Consider the following 13,812-nt stretch of genomic DNA (forward strand, 5'->3'; position numbering starts at 1 on the left):
GTGTTGGCAGTATAAAAATATCTACAGCACCTTGTATTCCCAGGTGGTCTCCCATCCAAGTACTAACCAGGCCCAACACTGCTTAGCTTCCAAGATCAGATGAGATTGGGCGTATCCAGTGTGGTGTGGCTGTAGATGAGCTTTGTGGTTTCTGTTAGAACTTTTCTACTTCTAACTACTGGTTCATAAATGAATACGTTTGAAAATGGAATGCATCAACAGAACAGTGTTGGCAGTATAAAAATATCTACAGCACCTTGTATTCCCAGGTGGTCTCCCATCCAAGTACTAACCAGGCCCAACACTGCTTAGCTTCCAAGATCAGATGAGATTGGGCGTATTCAGTGTGGTGTGGCTGTAGATGAGCTTTGTCTGTAGATGAGCTTTGTGGTTTCTGTTTGAACTTTTCTACTTCTAACTACTGGTTCATAAATGAATACATTTGAAAATTGAATGCATCAACAGAACGGTGTTGGCAGTATAAAAATATCTACAGCACCTTGTATTCCCAGGTGGTCTCCCATCCAAGTACTAACCAGGCCCAACACTGCTTAGCTTCCAAGATCAGATGAGATTGGGCGTATCCAGTGTGGTGTGGCTGTAGATGAGCTTTGTGGTTTCTGTTAGAACTTATTTTACTTCTAACTACTGGTTCATAAATGAATACGTTTGAAAATGGAATGCATCAACAGAACGGTGTTGGCAGTATAAAAATATCTACAGCACCTTGTATTCCCAGGTGGTCTCCCATCCAAGTACTAACCAGGCCCAACACTGCTTAGCTTCCAAGATCAGATGAGATTGGGCGTATCCAGTGTGGTGTGGCTGTAGATGAGCTTTATGGTTTCTGTTAGAACTTTTCTACTTCTAACTACTGGTTCATAAACGAATACGTTTAAAAATGGAATGCATCAACAGAACGGTGTTGGTAGTATAAAAATATCTACAGCACCTTGTATTCCCAGGTGGTCTCCCATCCAAGTACTAACCAGGCCCAACACTGCTTAGCTTCCAAGATCAGATGAGATTGGGCGTATTCAGTGTGGTGTGGCTGTAGATGAGCTTTGTGGTTTCTGTTTGAACTTTTCTACTTCTAACTACTGTTTCATAAATGAACACATTTGAAAATTGAATGCATCAACAGAACGGTGTTGGCAGTATAAAAATATCTACAGCACCTTGTATTCCCAGGTGGTCTCCCACCCAAGTACTAACCAGGCCCAACACTGCTTAGCTTCCAAGATCAGATGAGATTGGGCGTATCCAGTGTGGTGTGGCTGTAGAAGAGCTTTGTGGTTTCTGTTAGAACTTTTCTACTTCTAACTACTGGTTCATAAATGAATACGTTTGAAAATGGAATGCATCAACAGAACGGTGTTGGCAGTATAAAAAAATCTACAGCACCTTGTATTCCCAGGTGGTCTCCCATCCAACTACTAACCAGGCCCAACACTGCTTAGCTTCCAAGATCAGATGAGATTGGGCGTATCCAGTGTGGTGTGGCTGTAGATGAACTTTGTGGTTTCTGTTAGAACTTTTCTACTTCTAACTACTGGTTCATAAATGAATAAGTTTTAAAATGGAATGCATCAACAGAACGGTGTTGGCAGTATAAAATTATCTACAGCACCTTGTAGTCCCAGGTGGTCTCCCATCCAAGTACTAAACAGGCCCAACACTGCTTAGCTTCCAAGATCAGATGAGATTGGGCGTATCCAGTGTGGTGTGGCTGTAGATGAGCTTTATGGTTTCTGTTAGAACTTTTCTACTTCTAACTACTGGTTCATAAATGAATACGTTTGAAAATGGAATGCATCAACAGAACAGTGTTGGCAGTATAAAAATATCTACAGCACCTTGTATTCCCAGGTGGTGTCCCATCCAAGTACTAACCAGGCCCAACACTGCTTAGCTTCCAAGATCAGATGAGATTGGGCGTATCCAGTGTGGTGTGGCTGTAGATGAGCTTTGTGGTTTCTGTTAGAACTTTTCTACTTCTAACTACTGGTTCATAAATGAATACGTTTGAAAATGGAATGCATCAACAGAACGGTGTTGGCAGTATAAAAATATCTACAGCACCTTGTATTCCCAGGTGGTCTCCCATCCAAGTACTAACCAGGCCCAACACTGCTTAGCTTCCAAGATCAGATGAGATTGGGCGTATCCAGTGTGGTGTGGCTGTAGATGAGCTTTATGGTTTCTGTTAGAACTTTTCTACTTCTAACTACTGGTTCATAAATGAATACGTTTGAAAATGGAATGCATCAACAGAACGGTGTTGGCAGTATGAAATTATCTACAGCACCTTGTATTCCCAGGTGGTCTCCCATCCAAGTACTAACCAGGCCCAACACTGCTTAGCTTCCAAGATCAGATGAGATTGGGCGTATCCAGTGTGGTGTGGCTGTAGATGAGTTTTGTGGTTTCTGTTAGAACTTTTCTACTTCTAACTACTGGTTCATAAATGAATACGTTTGAAAATGGAATGCATCAACAGAACGGTGTTGGCAGTATAAAAATATCTACAGCACCTTGTATTGCCAGGTGGTCTCCCATCCAAGTACTAACCAGGCCCAACACTGCTTAGCTTCCAAGATCAGATGAGATTGGGCGTATCCAGTGTGGTGTGGCTGTAGATGAGCTTTGTGGTTTCTGTTAGAACTTTTCTACTTCTAACTACTGGTTCATAAATGAATACATTTGAAAATGGAATGCATCAACAGAACGGTGTTGGCAGTATAAAAATATCTACAGCACCTTGTATTCCCAGGTGGTCTCCCATCCAAGTACTAACCAGACCCAACACTGCTTAGCTTCCAAGATCAGATGAGATTGGGCGTATCCAGTATGGTGTGGCTGTAGATGAGCTTTGTGGTTTCTGTTAGAACTTTTCTACTTCTAACTACTGGTTCATAAATGAATACATTTGAAAATGGAATGCATCAATAGAACGGTGTTGGCAGTATAAAAATATCTACAGCACCTTGTATTCCCAGGTGGTCTCCCATCCAAGTACTAACCAGGCCCAACACTGCTTAGCTTCCAAGATCAGATGAGATTGGGCGTATCCAGTGTGGTGTGGCTGTAGATGAGCTTTGTGGTTTTTGTTAGAACTTTTCTACTTCTAACTACTGGTTCATAAATGAATACGTTTGAAAATGGAATGCATCAACAGAACAGTGTTGGCAGTATAAAAATATCTACAGCACCTTGTATTCCCAGGTGGTCTCCCATCCAAGTACTAACCAGGCCCAACACTGCTTAGCTTCCAAAATCAGATGAGATTGGGCGTATCCAGTGTGGTGTTGCTGTAGATGAACTTTGTGGTTTCTGTTAGAACTTTTCTACTTCTAACTACTGGTTCATAAATGAATACGTTTTAAAATGGAATGCATCAACAGAACGGTGTTGGCAGTATAAAATTATCTACAGCACCTTGTATTCCCAGGTGGTCTCCCATCCAAGTACTAACCAGGCCCAACACTGCTTAGCTTCCAAGATCAGATGAGATTGGGCGTATCCAGTGTGGTGTGGCTGTAGATGAGCTTTATGGTTTCTGTTAGAACTTTTCTACTTCTAACTACTGGTTCATAAACGAATACGTTTAAAAATGGAATGCATCAACAGAACGGTGTTGGTAGTATAAAAATATCTACAGATCCTTGTATTCCCAGGTGGTCTCCCATCCAAGTACTAACCAGGCCCAACACTGCTTAGCTTCCAAGATCAGATGAGATTGGGCGTATCCAGTGTGGTGTGGCTGTAGATGAGCTTTGTGGTTTTTGTTAGAACTTTTCTACTTCTAACTACTGGTTCATAAATGAATACGTTTGAAAATGGAATGCATCAACAGAACAGTGTTGGCAGTATAAAAATATCTACAGCACCTTGTATTCCCAGGTGGTCTCCCATCCAAGTACTAACCAGGCCCAACACTGCTTAGCTTCCAAAATCAGATGAGATTGGGCGTATCCAGTGTGGTGTGGCTGTAGATGAACTTTGTGGTTTCTGTTAGAACTTTTCTACTTCTAACTACTGGTTCATAAATGAAAACGTTTTAAAATGGAATGCATCAACAGAACGGTGTTGGCAGTATAAAATTATCTACAGCACCTTGTATTCCCAGGTGGTCTCCCATCCAAGTACTAACCAGGCCAAACACTGCTTAGCTTCCAAGATCAGATGAGATTGGGCGTATCCAGTGTGGTGTGGCTGTAGATGAGCTTTATGGTTTCTGTTAGAACTTTTCTACTTCTAACTACTGGTTCATAAATGAATACGTTTGAAAATGGAATGCATCAACAGAACGGTGTTGGCAGTATAAAAATATCTACAGCACCTTGTATTCCCAGGTGGTCTCCCATCCAAGTACTAACCAGGCCCAACACTGCTTAGCTTCCAAGATCAGATGAGATTGGGCGTATTCAGTGTGCTGTGGCTGTAGATGAACTTTGTGGTTTCTGTTTGAACTTTTCTACTTCTAACTACTGGTTCATAAATGAATACATTTGAAAATTGAATGCATCAACAGAACGGTGTTGGCAGTATAAAAATATCTACAGCACCTTGTATTCCCAGGTGGTCTCCCATCCAAGTACTAACCAGGCCCAACACTGCTTAGCTTCCAAGATCAGATGAGATTGGGCGTATCCAGTGTGGTGTGGCTGTAGATGAGCTTTATGGTTTCTGTTAGAACTTTTCTACTTCTAACTACTGGTTCATAAATGAATACGTTTGAAAATGGAATGCATCAACAGAACGGTGTTGGCAGTATAAAAATATCTACAGCACCTTGTATTCCCAGGTGGTGTCCCATCCAAGTACTAACCAGGCCCAACACTGCTTAGCTTCCAAGATCAGATGAGATTGGGCGTATCCAGTGTGGTGTGGCTGTAGATGAGCTTTGTGGTTTCTGTTAGAACTTTTCTACTTCTAACTACTGGTTCATAAATGAATACGTTTGAAAATGGAATGCATCAACAGAACGGTGTTGGCAGTATAAAAATATCTACAGCACCTTGTATTCCCAGGTGGTGTCCCATCCAAGTACTAACCAGGCCCAACACTGCTTAGCTTCCAAGATCAGATGAGATTGGGCATATCCAGTGTGGTGTGGCTGTAGATGAGCTTTGTGGTTTCTGTTAGAACTTTTCTACTTCTAACTACTGGTTCATAAATGAATACGTTTGAAAATGGAATGCATCAACAGAACGGTGTTGGCAGTATAAAAATATCTACAGCACCTTGTATTTCCAGGTGGTCTCCCATCCAAGTACTAACCAGGCCCAACACTGCTTAGCTTCCAAGATCAGATGAGATTGGGCGTATCCAGTGTGGTGTGGCTGTAGATGAGCTTTGTGGTTTCTGTTAGAACTTTTCTACTTCTAACTACTGGTTCATAAATGAATACATTTGAAAATGGAATGCATCAACAGAACGGTGTTGGCAGTATAAAAATATCTACAGCACCTTGTATTCCCAGGTGGTCTCCCATCCAAGCACTAACCAGGCCCAACACTGCTTAGCTTCCAAGATCAGATGAGATTGGGCGTATCCAGTGTGGTGTGGCTGTAGATGAACTTTGTGGTTTCTGTTAGAACTTTTCTACTTCTAACTACTGGTTCATAAATGAATACGCTTGAAAATGGAATGCATCAACAGAACGGTGTTGGCAGTATAAAAATATCTACAGCACCTTGTATTCCCAGGTGGTGTCCCATCCAAGTACTAACCAGGCCCAACACTGCTTAGCTTCCAAGATCAGATGAGATTGGGCATATCCAGTGTGGTGTTGCTGTAGATGAGCTTTGTGGTTTCTGTTAGAACTTTTCTACTTCTAACTACTGGTTCATAAATGAATACGCTTGAAAATGGAATGCATCAACAGAACGGTGTTGGCAGTATAAAAATATCTACAGCACCTTGTATTTCCAGGTGGTCTCCCATCCAAGTACTAACCAGGCCCAACACTGCTTAGCTTCCAAGATCAGATGAGATTGGGCGTATCCAGTGTGGTGTGGCTGTAGATGAGCTTTGTGGTTTCTGTTAGAACTTTTCTACTTCTAACTACTGGTTCATAAATGAATACATTTGAAAATGGAATGCATCAACAGAACGGTGTTGGCAGTATAAAAATATCTACAGCACCTTGTATTCCCAGGTGGTCTCCCATCCATGTACTAACCAGGCCCAACACTGCTTAGCTTCCAAGATCAGATGAGATTGGGCGTATCCAGTGTGGTGTGGCTGTAGATGAACTTTGTGGTTTCTGTTAGAACTTTTCTACTTCTAACTACTGGTTCATAAATGAATACGCTTGAAAATGGAATGCATCAACAGAACGGTGTTGGCAGTATAAAAATATCTACAGCACCTTGTATTCCCAGGTGGTGTCCCATCCAAGTACTAACCAGGCCCAACACTGCTTAGCTTCCAAGATCAGATGAGATTGGGCATATCCAGTGTGGTGTTGCTGTAGATGAGCTTTGTGGTTTCTGTTAGAACTTTTCTACTTCTAACTACTGGTTCATAAATGAATACGCTTGAAAATGGAATGCATCAACAGAACGGTGTTGGCAGTATAAAAATATCTACAGCACCTTGTATTTCCAGGTGGTCTCCCATCCAAGTACTAACCAGGCCCAACACTGCTTAGCTTCCAAGATCAGATGAGATTGGGCGTATCCAGTGTGGTGTGGCTGTAGATGAGCTTTGTGGTTTCTGTTAGAACTTTTCTACTTCTAACTACTGGTTCATAAATGAATACGTTTGAAAATGGAATGCATCAACAGAACGGTGTTGGCAGTATAAAAATATCTACAGCACCTTGTATTCCCAGGTGGTCTCCCATCCAAGTACTAACCAGGCCCAACACTGCTTAGCTTCCAAGATCAGATGAGATTGGGCGTATCCAGTGTGGTGTGGCTGTAGATGAACTTTGTGGTTTCTGTTAGAACTTTTCTACTTCTAACTACTGGTTCATAAATGAATAAGTTTTAAAATGGAATGCATCAACAGAACGGTGTTGGCAGTATAAAATTATCTACAGCACCTTGTATTCCCAGGTGGTCTCCCATCCAAGTACTAACCAGGCCCAACACTGCTTAGCTTCCAAGATCAGATGAGATTTGGCGTATCCAGTGTGGTGTGGCTGTAGATGAGCTTTATGGTTTCTGTTAGAACTTTTCTACTTCTAACTACTGGTTCATAAATGAATACGTTTGAAAATGGAATGCATCAACAGAACGGTGTTGGCAGTATAAAAATATCTACAGCACCTTGTATTCCCAGGTGGTCTCCCATCCAAGTACTAACCAGGCCCAACACTGCTTAGCTTCCAAGATCAGATTAAATTGGGCGTATTCAGTGTGGTGTGGCTGTAGATGAGCTTTGTGGTTTCTGTTTGAACTTTTCTACTTCTAACTACTGGTTCATAAATGAACACATTTGAAAATTGAATGCATCAACAGAACGGTGTTGGCAGTATAAAAATATCTACAGCACCTTGTATTCCCAGGTGGTCTCCCACCCAAGTACTAACCAGGCCCAACACTGCTTAGCTTCCAAGATCAGATGAGATTGGGCGTATCCAGTGTGGTGTGGCTGTAGATGAGCTTTGTGGTTTCTGTTAGAACTTTTCTACTTCTAACTACTGTTTCATAAACGAATACGTTTGAAAATGGAATGCATCAACAGAACGGTGTTGGTAGTATAAAATTATCTACAGCACCTTGTATTCCCAGGTGGTCTCCCATCCAAATACTAACCAGGCCCAACACTGCTTAGCTTCCAAGATCAGATGAGATTGGGCGTATCCAGTGTGGTGTGGCTGTAGATGAGCTTTGTGGTTTCTGTTAGAACTTTTCTACTTCTAACTACTGTTTCATAAACGAATACGTTTGAAAATGGAATGCATCAACAGAACGGTGTTGGTAGTATAAAAATATCTACAGCACCTTGTATTCCCAGGTGGTCTCCCATCCAAATACTAACCAGGCCCAACACTGCTTAGCTTCCAAGATCAGATGAGATTGGGCGTATCCAGTGTGGTGTGGCTGTAGATGAGCTTTATGGTTTCTGTTAGAACTTTTCTACTTCTAACTACTGGTTCATAAATGAATACGTTTGAAAATGGAATGCATCAACAGAACGGTGTTGGCAGTATAAAAATATCTACAGCACCTTGTATTCCCAGGTGGTGTCCCATCCAAGTACTAACCAGGCCCAACACTGCTTAGCTTCCAAGATCAGATGAGATTGGGCATATCCAGTGTGGTGTGGCTGTAGATGAGCTTTGTGGTTTCTGTTAGAACTTTTCTACTTCTAACTACTGGTTCATAAATGAATACGTTTGAAAATGGAATGCATCAACAGAACGGTGTTGGCAGTGTAAAAATATCTACAGCACCTTGTATTTCCAGGTGGTCTCCCATCCAAGTACTAACCAGGCCCAACACTGCTTAGCTACCAAGATCAGATGAGATTGGGCGTATCCAGTGTGGTGTGGCTGTAGATGAGCTTTGTGGTTTCTGTTAGAACTTTTCTACTTCTAACTACTGGTTCATAAATGAATACGTTTGAAAATGGAATGCATCAACAGAACGGTGTTGGCAGTATAAAAATATCTACATCACCTTGTATTCCCAGGTGGTCTCCCATCCAAGTACTAACCAGGCCCAACACTGCTTAGCTTCCAAGATCAGATGAGATTGGGCGTATCCAGTGTGGTGTGGCTGTAGATGAGCTTTGTGGTTTCTGTTAGAACTTTTCTACTTCTAACTACTGGTTCATAAATGAATACGTTTGAAAATGGAATGCATCAACAGAACGGTGTTGGCAGTATAAAAATATCTACAGCACCTTGTATTCCCAGGTGGTCTCCCATCCAAGTACTAACCAGGCCCAACACTGCTTAGCTTCCAAGATCAGATGAGATTGGGCGTATCCAGTGTGGTGTGGCTGTAGATGAGCTTTGTGGTTTCTGTTTGAACTTTTCTACTTCTAACTACTGGTTCATAAATGAATACATTTGAAAATGGAATGCATCAACAGAACGGTGTTGGCAGTATAAAAATATCTACAGCACCTTGTATTCCCAGGCGGTCTCCCATCCAAGTACTAACCAGGCCCAACACTGCTTAGCTTCCAAGATCAGATGAGATTGGGCGTATCCAGTGTGGTGTGGCTGTAGATGAGCTTTATGGTTTCTGTTAGAACTTTTCTACTTCTAACTACTGGTTCATAAATGAATACGTTTGAAAATGGAATGCATCAACAGAACGGTGTTGGCAGTATGAAATTATCTACAGCACCTTGTATTCCCAGGTGGTCTCCCATCCAAGTACTAACCAGGCCCAACACTGCTTAGCTTCCAAGATCAGATGAGATTGGGCGTATCCAGTGTGGTGTGGCTGTAGATGAGCTTTGTGGTTTCTGTTAGAACTTTTCTACTTCTAACTACTGGTTCATAAACGAATACGTTTGAAAATGGAATGCATCAACAGAACGGTGTTGGTAGTATAAAAATATCTACAGCACCTTGTATTCCCAGGTGGTCTCCCATCCAAATACTAACCAGGCCCAACACTGCTTAGCTTCCAAGATCAGATGAGATTGGGCGTATCCAGTGTGGTGTGGCTGTAGATGAGCTTTGTGGTTTCTGTTAGAACTTTTCTACTTCTAACTACTGGTTCATAAATGAATACGTTTGAAAATGGAATGCATCAACAGAACGGTGTTGGCAGTATAAAAATATCTACAGCACCTTGTATTCCCAGGTGGTCTCCCATCCAAGTACTAACCAGGCCCAACACTGCTTAGCTTCCAAGATCAGATGAGATTGGGCGTATCCAGTGTGGTGTGGCTGTAGATGAGCTTTGTGGTTTCTGTTTGAACTTTTCTACTTCTAACTACTGGTTCATAAATGAATACATTTGAAAATGGAATGCATCAACAGAACGGTGTTGGCAGTATAAAAATATCTACAGCACCTTGTATTCCCAGGTGGTCTCCCATCCAAGTACTAACCAGGCCCAAAACTGCTTAGCTTCCAAGATCAGATGAGATTGGGCGTATCCAGTGTGGTGTGGCTGTAGATGAGCTTTGTGGTTTCTGTTAGAACTTTTCTACTTCTAACTACTGGTTCATAAATGAATACGTTTGAAAATGGAATGCATCAACAGAACGGTGTTGGCAGTATAAAAATATCTACAGCACCTTGTATTCCCAGGTGGTCTCCCATCCAAGTACTAACCAGGCCCAACACTGCTTAGCTTCCAATATCAGATGAGATTGGGCGTATCCAGTGTGGTGTGGCTGTAGATGAACTTTGTGGTTTCTGTTAGAACTTTTCTACTTCTAACTACTGGTTCATAAATGAATACGTTTTAAAATGGAATGCATCAACAGAACGGTGTTGGCAGTATAAAATTATCTACAGCACCTTGTATTCCCAGGTGGTCTCCCATCCAAGTACTAACCAGGCCCAACCCTGCTTAGCTTCCAAGATCAGATTAGATTGGGCGTATCCAGTGTGGTGTGGCTGTAGATGAGCTTTATGGTTTCTGTTAGAACTTTTCTACTTCTAACTACTGGTTCATAAATGAATACGTTTGAATATGGAATGCATCAACAGAACGGTGTTGGCAGTATAAAAATATCTACAGCACCTTGTATTCCCAGGTGGTCTCCCATCCAAGTACTAACCAGGCCCAACACTGCTTAGCTTCCAAGATCAGATGAGATTGGGCGTATCCAGTGTGGTGTGGCTGTAGATGAGCTTTGTGGTTTCTGTTAGAACTTTTCTGCTTCTAACTACTGGTTCATAAATGAATACGTTTGAAAATGGAATGCATCAACAGAACGGTGTTGGCAGTATAAAAATATCTACAGCACCTTGTATTCCCAGGTGGTCTCCCATCCAAGTACTAACCAGGCCCAACACTGCTTAGCTTCCAAGATCAGATGAGATTGGGCGTATCCATTGCGGGGTGGCTGTAGATGAGCTTTGTGGTTTCTGTTAGAACTTTTCTACTTCTAACTACTTGTTCATAAATGAATACGTTTGAAAATGGAATGCATCAACAGAACGGTGTTGGCAGTATAAAATTATCTACAGCACCTTGTATTCCCAGGTGGTCTCCCATCCAAGTACTAACCAGGCCCAACACTGCTTAGCTTTCAAGATAAGATGAGATTGGGCGTATCCAGTGTGGTGTGGCTGTAGATGAGCTTTATGGTTTCTGTTAGAACTTTTCTACTTCTAACTACTGGTTCATAAATGAATACGTTTGAAAATGGAATGCATCAACAGAACGGTGTTGGCAGTATAAAAATATCTACAGCACCTTGTATTCCCAGGTGGTCTCCCATCCAAGTACTAACCAGGCCCAACACTGCTTAGCTTCCAAGATCAGATGAGATTGGGCGTATCCATTGTGGTGTGGCTGTAGATGAGCTTTGTGGTTTCTGTTAGAACTTTTCTACTTCTAACTACTGGTTCATAAACGAATACGTTTGAAAATGGAATGCATCAACAGAACGGTGTTGGTAGTATAAAAATAACTACAGCACCTTGTATTCCCAGGTGGTCTCCCATCCAAGTACTAACCAGGCCCAACACTGCTTAGCTTCCAAGATCAGATGAGATTAGGCGTATCCAGCGTGGTGTGGCTGTAGATGAACTTTGTGGTTTCTGTTAGAACTTTTCTACTTCTAACTACTGGTTCATAAATGAATAAGTTTTAAAATGGAATGCATCAACAGAACGGTGTTGGCAGTATAAAATTATCTACAGCACCTTGTATTCCCAGGTGGTCGCCCATCCAAGTACTAACCAGGCCCAACACTGCTTAGCTTCCAAGATCAGATGAGAATGGGCGTATCCAGTGTGGTGTGGCTGTAGATGAGCTTTATGGTTTCTGTTAGAACTTTTCTACTTCTAACTACTGGTTCATAAATGAATACGTTTGAAAATGGAATGCATCAACAGAACGGTGTTGGCAGTATAAAAATATCTACAGCACCTTGTATTCCCAGGAGGTCTCCCATCCAAGTACTAACCAGGCCCAACACTGCTTAGCTTCCAAGATCAGGTGAGATTGGGCGTATCCAGTGTGGTGTGGCTGTAGATGAGCTTTGTGGTTTCTGTTAGAACTTTTCTACTTCTAACTATTGGTTCATAAACGAATAAGTTTGAAAATGGAATGCATCAACAGAACGGTGTTGGCAGTATAAAAATATCTACAGCACCTTGTATTCCCAGGTGGTCTCCCATCCAAGTACTAACCAGGCCCAACACTGCTTAGCTTCCAAGATCAGATGAGATTGGGTGTATCCAGTGTGGTGTGGCTGTAGATGAGCTTTGTGGTTTCTGTTAGAACTTTTCTACTTCTAACTACTGGTTCATAAATGAATACGTTTGAAAATGGAATGCATCAACAGAACGGTGTTGGCAGTATAAAAATATCTACAGCACCTTTTATTCCCAGGTGGTCTCCCATCAAGTACTAACCAGGCCCAACACCGCTTAGCTTCCAAGATCAGATGAGATTGGGCGTATCCAGTGTAGTGTGGCTGTAGATGAGCTTTGTGGTTTCTGTTTGAACTTTTCTACTTCTAACTACTGGTTCATAAATGAATACGTTTGAAAATGGAATGCATCAACAGAACGGTGTTGGCAGTATAAAAATATCTACAGCACCTTGTATTCCCAGGTGGTCTCCCATCCAAGTACTAACCAGGCCCAACACTGCTTAGCTTCCAAGATCAGATGAGATTGGGCGTATCCAGTGTGGTGTGGCTGTAGATGAGCTTTGTGGTTTCTGTTAGAACTTTTCTACTTCTAACTACTGGTTCATAAATGAATACGTTTGAAAATGGAATGCATCAACAGAACGGTGTTGGCAGTATAAAAATATCTACAGCACCTTGTATTCCCAGGTGGTCTCCCATCCAAGTACTAACCAGGCCCAACACTGCTTAGCATCCAAGATCAGATGAGATTGGGTGTATCCAGTGTGGTGTTGCTGTAGATGAACTTACTGGTTTCTGTTAGAACTTTTCTACTTCTAACTACTGGTTCATAAATGAATACGTTTGAAAATGGAATGCATCAACAGAACGGTGTTGGTAGTATAAAAATATCTACAGCACCTTGTATTCCCAGGTGGTCTCCCATCCAAGTACTAACCAGGCCCAACACTGCTTAGCTTCCAAGATCAGATGAGATTGGGCGTATCCAGTGTGGTGTGGCTGTAGATGAGCTTTGTGGTTTCTGTTAGAACTTTTCTACTTCTAACTACTGGTTCATAAATGAAAAAGTTTGAAAATGGAATGCATCAACAGAACGGTGTTGGCAGTATAAAATTATCTACAGCACCTTGTATTCCCAGGTGGTCTCCCATCCAAATACTAACCAGGCCCAACACTGCTTAGCTTCCAAGATCAGATGAGATTGGGCGTATCCAGTGTGGTATTGCTGTAGATGAATTTTCTGGTTTCTGTTAGAACTTTTCTACTTCTAACTACTGGTTCATAAATGAATACGTTTGAAAATGGAATGCATCAACAGAACGGTGTTGGTAGTATAAAAATATCTACAGCTCCTTGTATTCCAGGTGGTCTCCCATCCAAGTACTAACCAGGCCCAACACTGCTTAGCATCCAAGATCAGATGAGATTGGGTGTATCCAGTGTGGTGTTGCTGTAGATGAACTTACTGGTTTCTGTTAGAACTTTTCTACTTCTAACTACTGGTTCATAAATGAATACGTTTGAAAATGGAATGCATCAACAGAACGGTGTTGGTAG

At 41.8% G+C, this 13,812-nt stretch overlaps 58 non-coding genes and 3 pseudogenes across 58 annotated transcripts; all 61 read right to left on the bottom strand.

The window, feature by feature from the left end:
• Positions 1–18: 18 nt before the first annotated feature.
• LOC134886904 (5S ribosomal RNA) lies at positions 19–137 on the bottom strand. The gene has a single exon (XR_010170974.1). It is a non-coding gene; the product is annotated as a 5S ribosomal RNA (ribosomal RNA).
• Positions 138–244: 107 nt separating this feature from the next.
• LOC135060702 (5S ribosomal RNA) lies at positions 245–363 on the bottom strand. The gene has a single exon (XR_010247095.1). It is a non-coding gene; the product is annotated as a 5S ribosomal RNA (ribosomal RNA).
• Positions 364–487: 124 nt separating this feature from the next.
• On the bottom strand, positions 488–606 carry LOC134886915 (5S ribosomal RNA). The gene has a single exon (XR_010170975.1). It is a non-coding gene; the product is annotated as a 5S ribosomal RNA (ribosomal RNA).
• Positions 607–714: 108 nt separating this feature from the next.
• LOC134886926 (5S ribosomal RNA) lies at positions 715–833 on the bottom strand. The gene has a single exon (XR_010170976.1). It is a non-coding gene; the product is annotated as a 5S ribosomal RNA (ribosomal RNA).
• A 107-nt stretch (positions 834–940) lies between these two features.
• On the bottom strand, positions 941–1,059 carry LOC135060714 (5S ribosomal RNA). The gene has a single exon (XR_010247106.1). It is a non-coding gene; the product is annotated as a 5S ribosomal RNA (ribosomal RNA).
• Positions 1,060–1,166: 107 nt separating this feature from the next.
• LOC135061177 (5S ribosomal RNA) lies at positions 1,167–1,285 on the bottom strand. The gene has a single exon (XR_010247567.1). It is a non-coding gene; the product is annotated as a 5S ribosomal RNA (ribosomal RNA).
• Positions 1,286–1,392: 107 nt separating this feature from the next.
• LOC135060477 (5S ribosomal RNA) lies at positions 1,393–1,511 on the bottom strand. The gene has a single exon (XR_010246870.1). It is a non-coding gene; the product is annotated as a 5S ribosomal RNA (ribosomal RNA).
• Positions 1,512–1,618: 107 nt separating this feature from the next.
• On the bottom strand, positions 1,619–1,737 carry LOC135069040 (5S ribosomal RNA). Its single transcript, XR_010255232.1, has one exon. It is a non-coding gene; the product is annotated as a 5S ribosomal RNA (ribosomal RNA).
• A 107-nt stretch (positions 1,738–1,844) lies between these two features.
• Positions 1,845–1,963, bottom strand: LOC135060810 (5S ribosomal RNA). Its single transcript, XR_010247204.1, has one exon. It is a non-coding gene; the product is annotated as a 5S ribosomal RNA (ribosomal RNA).
• Positions 1,964–2,070: 107 nt separating this feature from the next.
• LOC134886937 (5S ribosomal RNA) lies at positions 2,071–2,189 on the bottom strand. Its single transcript, XR_010170977.1, has one exon. It is a non-coding gene; the product is annotated as a 5S ribosomal RNA (ribosomal RNA).
• Positions 2,190–2,296: 107 nt separating this feature from the next.
• LOC134886948 (5S ribosomal RNA) lies at positions 2,297–2,415 on the bottom strand. The gene has a single exon (XR_010170979.1). It is a non-coding gene; the product is annotated as a 5S ribosomal RNA (ribosomal RNA).
• Positions 2,416–2,522: 107 nt separating this feature from the next.
• LOC135068884 (5S ribosomal RNA) lies at positions 2,523–2,641 on the bottom strand. Its single transcript, XR_010255075.1, has one exon. It is a non-coding gene; the product is annotated as a 5S ribosomal RNA (ribosomal RNA).
• Positions 2,642–2,748: 107 nt separating this feature from the next.
• On the bottom strand, positions 2,749–2,867 carry LOC135067209 (5S ribosomal RNA). The gene has a single exon (XR_010253431.1). It is a non-coding gene; the product is annotated as a 5S ribosomal RNA (ribosomal RNA).
• Positions 2,868–2,974: 107 nt separating this feature from the next.
• LOC134886959 (5S ribosomal RNA) lies at positions 2,975–3,093 on the bottom strand. The gene has a single exon (XR_010170980.1). It is a non-coding gene; the product is annotated as a 5S ribosomal RNA (ribosomal RNA).
• A 107-nt stretch (positions 3,094–3,200) lies between these two features.
• LOC135067952 (5S ribosomal RNA) lies at positions 3,201–3,319 on the bottom strand. Its single transcript, XR_010254159.1, has one exon. It is a non-coding gene; the product is annotated as a 5S ribosomal RNA (ribosomal RNA).
• Positions 3,320–3,426: 107 nt separating this feature from the next.
• LOC134886970 (5S ribosomal RNA) lies at positions 3,427–3,545 on the bottom strand. The gene has a single exon (XR_010170981.1). It is a non-coding gene; the product is annotated as a 5S ribosomal RNA (ribosomal RNA).
• A 107-nt stretch (positions 3,546–3,652) lies between these two features.
• On the bottom strand, positions 3,653–3,771 carry LOC134884513 (5S ribosomal RNA). The gene has a single exon (XR_010168657.1). It is a non-coding gene; the product is annotated as a 5S ribosomal RNA (ribosomal RNA).
• Positions 3,772–3,878: 107 nt separating this feature from the next.
• On the bottom strand, positions 3,879–3,997 carry LOC135062818 (5S ribosomal RNA). The gene has a single exon (XR_010249161.1). It is a non-coding gene; the product is annotated as a 5S ribosomal RNA (ribosomal RNA).
• A 107-nt stretch (positions 3,998–4,104) lies between these two features.
• Positions 4,105–4,223, bottom strand: LOC135067104 (5S ribosomal RNA). The gene has a single exon (XR_010253329.1). It is a non-coding gene; the product is annotated as a 5S ribosomal RNA (ribosomal RNA).
• Positions 4,224–4,330: 107 nt separating this feature from the next.
• On the bottom strand, positions 4,331–4,449 carry LOC135066739 (5S ribosomal RNA). The gene has a single exon (XR_010252980.1). It is a non-coding gene; the product is annotated as a 5S ribosomal RNA (ribosomal RNA).
• Positions 4,450–4,556: 107 nt separating this feature from the next.
• On the bottom strand, positions 4,557–4,675 carry LOC134886982 (5S ribosomal RNA). The gene has a single exon (XR_010170982.1). It is a non-coding gene; the product is annotated as a 5S ribosomal RNA (ribosomal RNA).
• Positions 4,676–4,782: 107 nt separating this feature from the next.
• On the bottom strand, positions 4,783–4,901 carry LOC135060811 (5S ribosomal RNA). Its single transcript, XR_010247205.1, has one exon. It is a non-coding gene; the product is annotated as a 5S ribosomal RNA (ribosomal RNA).
• A 107-nt stretch (positions 4,902–5,008) lies between these two features.
• Positions 5,009–5,127, bottom strand: LOC135065749 (5S ribosomal RNA). The gene has a single exon (XR_010252022.1). It is a non-coding gene; the product is annotated as a 5S ribosomal RNA (ribosomal RNA).
• Positions 5,128–5,234: 107 nt separating this feature from the next.
• Positions 5,235–5,353, bottom strand: LOC135063495 (5S ribosomal RNA). Its single transcript, XR_010249824.1, has one exon. It is a non-coding gene; the product is annotated as a 5S ribosomal RNA (ribosomal RNA).
• Positions 5,354–5,460: 107 nt separating this feature from the next.
• On the bottom strand, positions 5,461–5,579 carry LOC135065300 (5S ribosomal RNA). The gene has a single exon (XR_010251582.1). It is a non-coding gene; the product is annotated as a 5S ribosomal RNA (ribosomal RNA).
• Positions 5,580–5,686: 107 nt separating this feature from the next.
• LOC135070250 (5S ribosomal RNA) lies at positions 5,687–5,805 on the bottom strand. Its single transcript, XR_010256421.1, has one exon. It is a non-coding gene; the product is annotated as a 5S ribosomal RNA (ribosomal RNA).
• A 107-nt stretch (positions 5,806–5,912) lies between these two features.
• LOC135063496 (5S ribosomal RNA) lies at positions 5,913–6,031 on the bottom strand. The gene has a single exon (XR_010249825.1). It is a non-coding gene; the product is annotated as a 5S ribosomal RNA (ribosomal RNA).
• A 107-nt stretch (positions 6,032–6,138) lies between these two features.
• Positions 6,139–6,257, bottom strand: LOC135063422 (5S ribosomal RNA). The gene has a single exon (XR_010249754.1). It is a non-coding gene; the product is annotated as a 5S ribosomal RNA (ribosomal RNA).
• A 107-nt stretch (positions 6,258–6,364) lies between these two features.
• Positions 6,365–6,483, bottom strand: LOC135070251 (5S ribosomal RNA). Its single transcript, XR_010256422.1, has one exon. It is a non-coding gene; the product is annotated as a 5S ribosomal RNA (ribosomal RNA).
• A 107-nt stretch (positions 6,484–6,590) lies between these two features.
• LOC135063497 (5S ribosomal RNA) lies at positions 6,591–6,709 on the bottom strand. The gene has a single exon (XR_010249826.1). It is a non-coding gene; the product is annotated as a 5S ribosomal RNA (ribosomal RNA).
• Positions 6,710–6,816: 107 nt separating this feature from the next.
• On the bottom strand, positions 6,817–6,935 carry LOC134886993 (5S ribosomal RNA). Its single transcript, XR_010170984.1, has one exon. It is a non-coding gene; the product is annotated as a 5S ribosomal RNA (ribosomal RNA).
• Positions 6,936–7,042: 107 nt separating this feature from the next.
• Positions 7,043–7,161, bottom strand: LOC135064360 (5S ribosomal RNA). The gene has a single exon (XR_010250668.1). It is a non-coding gene; the product is annotated as a 5S ribosomal RNA (ribosomal RNA).
• Positions 7,162–7,268: 107 nt separating this feature from the next.
• On the bottom strand, positions 7,269–7,387 carry LOC134884502 (5S ribosomal RNA). Its single transcript, XR_010168646.1, has one exon. It is a non-coding gene; the product is annotated as a 5S ribosomal RNA (ribosomal RNA).
• Positions 7,388–7,494: 107 nt separating this feature from the next.
• LOC134901056 (5S ribosomal RNA) lies at positions 7,495–7,613 on the bottom strand. The gene has a single exon (XR_010174553.1). It is a non-coding gene; the product is annotated as a 5S ribosomal RNA (ribosomal RNA).
• A 107-nt stretch (positions 7,614–7,720) lies between these two features.
• On the bottom strand, positions 7,721–7,839 carry LOC135061888 (5S ribosomal RNA). The gene has a single exon (XR_010248254.1). It is a non-coding gene; the product is annotated as a 5S ribosomal RNA (ribosomal RNA).
• Positions 7,840–7,946: 107 nt separating this feature from the next.
• On the bottom strand, positions 7,947–8,065 carry LOC135061889 (5S ribosomal RNA). Its single transcript, XR_010248255.1, has one exon. It is a non-coding gene; the product is annotated as a 5S ribosomal RNA (ribosomal RNA).
• Positions 8,066–8,172: 107 nt separating this feature from the next.
• On the bottom strand, positions 8,173–8,291 carry LOC135065750 (5S ribosomal RNA). The gene has a single exon (XR_010252023.1). It is a non-coding gene; the product is annotated as a 5S ribosomal RNA (ribosomal RNA).
• Positions 8,292–8,398: 107 nt separating this feature from the next.
• LOC135067989 (5S ribosomal RNA) lies at positions 8,399–8,517 on the bottom strand. The gene has a single exon (XR_010254199.1). It is a non-coding gene; the product is annotated as a 5S ribosomal RNA (ribosomal RNA).
• Positions 8,518–8,624: 107 nt separating this feature from the next.
• On the bottom strand, positions 8,625–8,743 carry LOC135064956 (5S ribosomal RNA). Its single transcript, XR_010251252.1, has one exon. It is a non-coding gene; the product is annotated as a 5S ribosomal RNA (ribosomal RNA).
• A 107-nt stretch (positions 8,744–8,850) lies between these two features.
• On the bottom strand, positions 8,851–8,969 carry LOC134887005 (5S ribosomal RNA). The gene has a single exon (XR_010170986.1). It is a non-coding gene; the product is annotated as a 5S ribosomal RNA (ribosomal RNA).
• Positions 8,970–9,076: 107 nt separating this feature from the next.
• LOC134900913 (5S ribosomal RNA) lies at positions 9,077–9,195 on the bottom strand. The gene has a single exon (XR_010174414.1). It is a non-coding gene; the product is annotated as a 5S ribosomal RNA (ribosomal RNA).
• Positions 9,196–9,302: 107 nt separating this feature from the next.
• LOC134887016 (5S ribosomal RNA) lies at positions 9,303–9,421 on the bottom strand. Its single transcript, XR_010170987.1, has one exon. It is a non-coding gene; the product is annotated as a 5S ribosomal RNA (ribosomal RNA).
• Positions 9,422–9,528: 107 nt separating this feature from the next.
• LOC135061890 (5S ribosomal RNA) lies at positions 9,529–9,647 on the bottom strand. The gene has a single exon (XR_010248256.1). It is a non-coding gene; the product is annotated as a 5S ribosomal RNA (ribosomal RNA).
• A 107-nt stretch (positions 9,648–9,754) lies between these two features.
• LOC134887028 (5S ribosomal RNA) lies at positions 9,755–9,873 on the bottom strand. Its single transcript, XR_010170988.1, has one exon. It is a non-coding gene; the product is annotated as a 5S ribosomal RNA (ribosomal RNA).
• Positions 9,874–9,980: 107 nt separating this feature from the next.
• Positions 9,981–10,099, bottom strand: LOC135065508 (5S ribosomal RNA). Its single transcript, XR_010251788.1, has one exon. It is a non-coding gene; the product is annotated as a 5S ribosomal RNA (ribosomal RNA).
• Positions 10,100–10,206: 107 nt separating this feature from the next.
• Positions 10,207–10,325, bottom strand: LOC135064243 (5S ribosomal RNA). Its single transcript, XR_010250554.1, has one exon. It is a non-coding gene; the product is annotated as a 5S ribosomal RNA (ribosomal RNA).
• A 107-nt stretch (positions 10,326–10,432) lies between these two features.
• LOC134885110 (5S ribosomal RNA) lies at positions 10,433–10,551 on the bottom strand. Its single transcript, XR_010169233.1, has one exon. It is a non-coding gene; the product is annotated as a 5S ribosomal RNA (ribosomal RNA).
• A 107-nt stretch (positions 10,552–10,658) lies between these two features.
• On the bottom strand, positions 10,659–10,777 carry LOC134887040 (5S ribosomal RNA). The gene has a single exon (XR_010170989.1). It is a non-coding gene; the product is annotated as a 5S ribosomal RNA (ribosomal RNA).
• Positions 10,778–10,884: 107 nt separating this feature from the next.
• On the bottom strand, positions 10,885–11,003 carry LOC135070580 (5S ribosomal RNA). Its single transcript, XR_010256739.1, has one exon. It is a non-coding gene; the product is annotated as a 5S ribosomal RNA (ribosomal RNA).
• Positions 11,004–11,110: 107 nt separating this feature from the next.
• On the bottom strand, positions 11,111–11,229 carry LOC134888743 (5S ribosomal RNA; annotated as a pseudogene).
• A 107-nt stretch (positions 11,230–11,336) lies between these two features.
• LOC135062983 (5S ribosomal RNA) lies at positions 11,337–11,455 on the bottom strand. Its single transcript, XR_010249324.1, has one exon. It is a non-coding gene; the product is annotated as a 5S ribosomal RNA (ribosomal RNA).
• Positions 11,456–11,562: 107 nt separating this feature from the next.
• Positions 11,563–11,681, bottom strand: LOC135068771 (5S ribosomal RNA). The gene has a single exon (XR_010254963.1). It is a non-coding gene; the product is annotated as a 5S ribosomal RNA (ribosomal RNA).
• Positions 11,682–11,788: 107 nt separating this feature from the next.
• LOC135066921 (5S ribosomal RNA) lies at positions 11,789–11,907 on the bottom strand. The gene has a single exon (XR_010253155.1). It is a non-coding gene; the product is annotated as a 5S ribosomal RNA (ribosomal RNA).
• Positions 11,908–12,014: 107 nt separating this feature from the next.
• Positions 12,015–12,133, bottom strand: LOC135062758 (5S ribosomal RNA). Its single transcript, XR_010249103.1, has one exon. It is a non-coding gene; the product is annotated as a 5S ribosomal RNA (ribosomal RNA).
• A 107-nt stretch (positions 12,134–12,240) lies between these two features.
• Positions 12,241–12,359, bottom strand: LOC135068638 (5S ribosomal RNA). The gene has a single exon (XR_010254834.1). It is a non-coding gene; the product is annotated as a 5S ribosomal RNA (ribosomal RNA).
• Positions 12,360–12,466: 107 nt separating this feature from the next.
• On the bottom strand, positions 12,467–12,584 carry LOC134891149 (5S ribosomal RNA; annotated as a pseudogene).
• A 107-nt stretch (positions 12,585–12,691) lies between these two features.
• LOC134887052 (5S ribosomal RNA) lies at positions 12,692–12,810 on the bottom strand. The gene has a single exon (XR_010170990.1). It is a non-coding gene; the product is annotated as a 5S ribosomal RNA (ribosomal RNA).
• Positions 12,811–12,917: 107 nt separating this feature from the next.
• LOC135063549 (5S ribosomal RNA) lies at positions 12,918–13,036 on the bottom strand. Its single transcript, XR_010249877.1, has one exon. It is a non-coding gene; the product is annotated as a 5S ribosomal RNA (ribosomal RNA).
• Positions 13,037–13,143: 107 nt separating this feature from the next.
• LOC134887065 (5S ribosomal RNA) lies at positions 13,144–13,262 on the bottom strand. The gene has a single exon (XR_010170992.1). It is a non-coding gene; the product is annotated as a 5S ribosomal RNA (ribosomal RNA).
• A 107-nt stretch (positions 13,263–13,369) lies between these two features.
• On the bottom strand, positions 13,370–13,488 carry LOC135061239 (5S ribosomal RNA). Its single transcript, XR_010247626.1, has one exon. It is a non-coding gene; the product is annotated as a 5S ribosomal RNA (ribosomal RNA).
• Positions 13,489–13,595: 107 nt separating this feature from the next.
• On the bottom strand, positions 13,596–13,713 carry LOC134893010 (5S ribosomal RNA; annotated as a pseudogene).
• Positions 13,714–13,812: the final 99 nt, after the last annotated feature.

Source organism: Pseudophryne corroboree, chromosome 3 (assembly GCF_028390025.1).
Source record: "Pseudophryne corroboree isolate aPseCor3 chromosome 3, aPseCor3.hap2, whole genome shotgun sequence".
Lineage (NCBI taxonomy): Eukaryota > Metazoa > Chordata > Amphibia > Anura > Myobatrachidae > Pseudophryne > Pseudophryne corroboree.